Source organism: Cylas formicarius, unplaced genomic scaffold (genome assembly GCF_029955315.1).
Source record: "Cylas formicarius isolate icCylForm1 unplaced genomic scaffold, icCylForm1.1 PGA_scaffold_237__1_contigs__length_11825, whole genome shotgun sequence".
NCBI classification, from domain to species: Eukaryota; Metazoa; Arthropoda; class Insecta; order Coleoptera; family Brentidae; genus Cylas; species Cylas formicarius.
Window position 1 is genome coordinate 1 of NW_026844282.1, and position 6,712 is coordinate 6,712.

At 25.6% G+C, this 6,712-nt stretch overlaps 1 pseudogene; it reads left to right on the plus strand.

Annotated features, from left to right (window-relative positions):
* The first annotated feature begins 3,001 nt into the window (after nt 1-3,001).
* On the plus strand, nt 3,002-6,381 carry LOC132697561 (cytochrome c oxidase subunit 1-like; annotated as a pseudogene).
* The last annotated feature ends 331 nt before the right edge of the window (nt 6,382-6,712 follow it).

Below are 6,712 nucleotides of genomic sequence, written 5' to 3' on the forward strand. Positions count from 1 at the left end.
AATATTGGCCTAGGGACCTGAGTTCGTAGCAGAATCTCGCTTATGCAATGATTTGGTGCTAGAAAAAGTTCCAGGCTGAATTGAAAACTCTACTGATCAGGAGTTGAATATTGGCCTAGGAACCTGAGTTCGTAGCAGAATCTCGCTTATGCAATGATTTGGTGCTAGAAAAAGTTCCAGGCTGAATTGAAAAACTCTGCTGATCAGGAGTTGAATATTGGCCTAGGGGACCTGAGTTCGTAGCAGAATCTCGCTTATGCAATGATTTGGTGCTAGAAAAAGTTCCAGGCTGAATTGAAAACTCTACCGACCAGGAGTTGAATATTGGCCTAGGGACCTGAGTTCGTAGCAGAATCTCGCTTATGCAATGATTTGGTGCTAGAAAAAGTTCCAGGCTGAATTGAAAACTCTACTGATCAGGAGTTGAATATTGGCCTAGGAACCTGAGTTCGTAGCAGAATCTCGCTTATGCAATGATTTGGTGCTAGAAAAAGTTCCAGGCTGAATTGAAAACTCTACTGATCAGGAGTTGAATATTGGCCTAGGGACCTGAGTTCGTAGCAGAATCTCGCTTATGCAATGATTTGGTGCTAGAAAAAGTTCCAGGCTGAATTGAAAACTCTACTGATCAGGAGTTGAATATTGGCCTAGGAACCTGAATCTTAACCTAAGCGCTATATAATAATTATAAATAAGGAAATATTTTAAGTACAATTACTTATATAATAATAATTAATAAGGAAATATTTTAAGTACAATTATTTATATAATAATAATTAATAAGGAAATATTTTAAGTACAATTATTTATATAATAATAATTAATAAGGAAATATTTTAAATACAATTATTTATATAATAATTATAAATAAGGAAATATTTTAAGTACAATTATTTATATAATAATAATTAATAAGGAAATATTTTAAGTACAATTATTTATATAATAATAATTAATAAGGAAATATTTTAAGTACAATTATTTATATAATAATAATTAATACTTATATTTAATAGAATTAAACTATTTCCTAAAGTGTCAAAAACTTTTATACCTCTTATACTTAAATATAAAAAGATAGGCTAAGCTAAGCCCTTGGGCTCATACCCCAATTATGAGATTATTCTCTCTTTTTAATTATTAAATTTTATAAATTATTATTTTTAAATACATTAATTTTCAGAACATTATTAGTCATTTCTTCTTATTCTTGATTTTCAATATGAATAGGATTAGAAATTAATATAATATCATTTATTCCATTAATAATCAATTCTAAAAATATTTTTTCATCAGAAAGAGCATTAAAATATTTTATTATCCAAGCTTTAGCTTCAAATATTCTACTGTTTAGAATTATTCTTAACTTACATATTAATCCTTTATTTTTTAATAATAATATTCTAATAATTATATTAAATTGTGCATTATTTATAAAATTAGGCGCCGCTCCTTTTCATTTTTGATTCCCGGAAATTATTATAGGATTAAATTGAAATAACACTTTAATTTTAATAACTTGGCAAAAAATTGCTCCTTTAATTATAATTTCCTATAATTTCTCTATTACCTTATTTATTTCTATCATTATTATTATATCTTCAATAGTTGGGAGAATTCAATCACTTAATCAAATTAATCTACAAAAAATTCTAGCTTATTCTTCTATTAATCATATAAGTTGATTAATTGCAAGACTAATTAATATACAAATTTTTATTATATATTTTATTATATATTTTATCCTATCAATCAATATTATTATAATTTTAAATGTTAATAAAATCTATTCTTTAACACAATTATTTTATTCTCTAAATGAATTTAAATATTTTAAATTCATTTTTTCTCTTAATTTTTTATCTATAAGAGGATTACCGCCTTTCTTTAGATTTCTACCTAAATGATTAATTATCAATAAATTAATTAATAATAACTTTTTTATATTAAGATTATTAATATTAATCTCAACTTTAATTATAATTTTCATATATATTCGAATCGCACTTCCTATATTAATAATTAATCATACAGAAATAATTTCCCACTCTAAAAATATTTTTAAGTTAAATCTATTTATTTATTTAACTAATATAATCTCATTTATAGGACTTATAATTTTTTTAATTTTATTTTTTTAAAAAAGAATTTAAGTTAAAAAAACTTTTAACCTTCAAAGTTAACAATAGAATTTATTCCTAATTCTTAAACTATAAACCAATTTAAATTTCCTTTAAGCTTGCATCTTAAAATCCTATTCCTATAGACTATATAGTTTAATAAAGAAATATATTTATATTTATAAATGAATTTACAATTCATCGCCTAAAATTTCAGCCACTTTATTAAATTTACCGAATAAATGACTTTACTCTACTAATCACAAAGATATTGGTACACTATATTTTATTTTAGGGCTTTGATCTGGATTAGTGGGCACTTCTCTAAGTTTTATCATTCGAATTGAACTAAGAAATCCTCAATCATTAATTGGTGATGATCAAATTTTTAATGTAATAGTTACAGCCCATGCATTTATTATAATTTTTTTTATAGTTATACCTATCATAATTGGAGGATTTGGCAATTGATTAGTTCCTCTAATACTCGGTGCTCCTGATATAGCTTTTCCCCGTATAAATAATATAAGTTTTTGACTTTTACCGCCATCTTTAACTTTTCTATTAATTAGAAGAATTATTGAAAAAGGCGCTGGAACAGGATGAACCGTTTATCCTCCACTAGCATCTAATATTGCTCATAGAGGAAGTTCAGTTGACTTAGCAATTTTTAGCTTACATTTAGCGGGAATCTCTTCAATTATAGGGGCAACAAATTTTATTTCCACAATTATTAATATACGGCCTCATAATATACCCATAGATCAAATTTCACTTTTTTCTTGAGCTGTCGGTATTACTGCTCTATTACTTCTTCTTTCTCTTCCCGTACTTGCGGGAGCTATTACTATATTATTAACTGATCGAAATATTAATACCTCATTCTTCGATCCAGCCGGAGGGGGGGACCCTATTTTATATCAACATTTATTTTGATTTTTTGGACACCCCGAAGTTTATATATTTTAATTCTTCCAGGATTTGGAATAATTTCTCATATTGTCTCTCAAGAAAGAAATAAAAAAGAAACTTTTGGAACTTTAGGTATAATTTATGCAATATTAGCTATTGGTCTTTTAGGATTTTTAGTTTGGGCTCATCATATATTTACTATCGGAATAGATGTTGATACTCGGGCCTACTTTACTTCTGCCACTATAATTATTGCTATTCCAACCGGTATTAAAATTTTTAGATGATTAGCTACACTTTATGGAACTAAATTAAATTTTGAACCAACTACACTTTGATCATTAGGTTTCATTTTTTTATTTACTATTGGCGGATTAACTGGAGTAGTCCTAGCTAACTCATCTATTGATATTATTCTTCATGATACATACTATGTTGTTGCCCACTTTCATTATGTTTTATCAATAGGGGCAGTATTTGCAATTATTGCAGGATTTATTCACTGATACCCGTTATTTACTGGGTTAACTCTCAATAATAAACTTTTAAAAAGACATTTTATTGTAACATTTATTGGAGTAAATTTAACTTTCTTCCCTCAACATTTTCTAGGATTAAGAGGAATACCTCGCCGTTATTCCGATTATCCAGATTCTTTTACTAAATGAAATATCATTTCTTCAATCGGTAGATTAATCTCTACACTAAGATTAATATTCTTTATTTATATTATTTGAGAAAGTTTAATTCTTAGCCGACAAACATTAACTACTTTAAATTTTTCCTCTTCAATTGAATGATTAAGATCACTACCACTCGCTGAACATAGATTTAATGAAATCCCTTTAATTACTAAATTCTAAAATGGCAGAATAGTGCATAAGATTTAAGCTCTTAATATAAAGTTTATCTTTTTTTAGAATTGTCTACTTGAAAAACATTAACATTACAGGACAGTACTTCACCCTTAATAGAACAATTAATTTTTTTCCATGATCATAGATTAATAATTTTAATTATCATTACAATTTTAATTAGTCAAATTATATTATCTTACTTATTAAATAAATTTAACCATCGATTCTTTTTACAAAACCAAACTATAGAACTAATTTGAACTATTATACCCATTATAATTTTAATTATAATTGCTTTGCCATCTCTGCGATTATTATATATTATAGATGAACTAAATAAACCTGCCCTTTCTATTAAAATTATCGGACATCAATGATACTGAACATATGAATATTCAGATTTACAAAATTTCAATTATGACTCTTATATAATTCCACAAAATAACTTCAACTTTCGATTATTAGATGTTGATAATCGAATAGTAATTCCTTTTAACACTTACATTCGCCTATTAATTACTTCAGAAGATGTCATCCATTCATGAGCTTTACCTTCAGCTGGGCTAAAAATTGATGCAACTCCTGGACGTCTTAATCAAGCAAATATATTTATTAATCGAACCGGAATTTTCTTTGGTCAATGCTCCGAAATTTGCGGTTCCAATCATAGGTTTATACCTATTGTAGTAGAAAGAATCTCTTCTAATTTTTTTCTTAAATGATTAAAAAATAATTAACATTAGATGGCTGAAATTTTAAGCATTGATCTCTTAAATCAATTTATAGTAAACTAAAAAATTACTTCTAATGAAAAACTTAGTTTTATTATAAAACATTAACTTGTCAAGTTAAAAATATCTGCGCCCCGTTAGTTTTTAATACCACAAATAGCTCCTTTAAGTTGATCATTTTTATATATTTACACAATTAGAATTTTTATTATTATTATTATTTTAACTTATTATATTTATTTGCCTAAAATTAATAATAAAATTTATTTTAAAAATTTAAATTTACCTAAAACTTACTGAAAATGATAATAAATTTATTTTCTTCATTTGATCCTTCTACAAATTTATTTAACTTAAATTGGCTAAGAATTATATTAAGTTTGATTCTATTACCATCTTTTTTCTGATTTATTCCTTCTCGTTATAATATATCTTGAATTATTCTTACTAGAAGAATTCATAAAGAATTAAAAATCCTGCTTCCTCAAAATATAAAAAGATCAACATTAATTTTATTAAGAATTTTTATTTTTATTATACTAAATAATTTCATAGGATTATTCCCTTACATTTTTACTAGAACCAGCCATATACCTATTACTTTAAGTTTAAGTTTAAGATTATGACTAACTTTTATAATCTTTGGCATTACCTTTAATACAATAAATATATTAGCTCATTTAGTGCCCATGGGAGCCCCTGCTCTCTTATTGCCATTTTTAGTAATTGTTGAATTAATTAGAAATTTAATTCGCCCAATAACATTAGCCATTCGTTTAACGGCTAATATAATTGCCGGCCATTTATTATTAACCTTATTAGGAAATATAGGTCAATATATAAATTTTCTAACAATTAATGTTTTGATTTTTATTCAAATTTTATTACTAATTTTAGAATCTGCAGTGAGCTTAATCCAAGCATATGTATTTTCTATTCTTATTACTCTTTATGCTAGAGAAATTCATTAATGACAACTCAAAATCATCCTTTTCATTTAGTAAATCCAAGGCCTTGACCACTATTAATTTCTTTTAATTTATTAAATCTATTAATAGGGCTTATTTCTTGATTCCACTTATATCAAATTGATCTATTGATTTTTAGATTAATTTCTATACTATTAATTTTATTTCAATGATGACGAGATATTACACGAGAAAGAACCCTCCAAGGATTGCATTCTCTAAAAGTTTCATCCGGGCTCCGATGAGGGATAATTTTATTTATTACATCTGAAATTTTATTTTTTATTTCATTTTTTTGAAGATTTTTCCATAATAGTCTTTCTCCTAATATTGAATTGGCAATAATATGACCCCCTAAATCAATTAATACTTTTAATCCTATAAATATCCCCTTATTAAATACATTAATTTTGTTATCTTCAGGTATTACAGTAACTTGGGCTCATCATAGATTAATAGAAAATAACTATTCTCAAGCACTTCAAAGACTTATATGAACTATTGGCCTAGGGATCTACTTTACTCTACTTCAAGCTCTTGAATATTATGAAGCTTCGTTTTCAATTTCAGATTCTATTTATGGAACTTGTTTTTTTATAGCAACTGGATTTCATGGATTTCATGTTATTGTTGGTACTACATTTCTCTTAATTATAATAATTCGTCTATTTATTAGGCATTTTTCTTCAATTCATCACTTTGGATTTGAAGCTGCCGCATGATATTGACACTTTGTAGATGTAGTATGATTATTTTTATATTTATCTATTTACTGATGAAGAAGATAATTTTATTTATATAATATAAATTATTATATTTGACTTCCAATCAAAAAATCTAAATTTTTAGTATAAATAATAATAATAATTTTTTATCTATCATTAATAATTATAATCGTTATTTTAATATTAATAATCTTAATTAATTTTTTATCTATAAAAACATTAATCGATCGTGAGAAAAGTAGGCCCTATGAGTGTGGATTTGATCCAAAAAATAATTCTCGTATACCATTTTCATTACATTTCTTCTTAATTGCTCTAATTTTTTTAATTTTTGATATTGAATTAACATTACTCTTACCAATTATTTTCTCATTAAAATTTTCAAATATTTTTAGATTA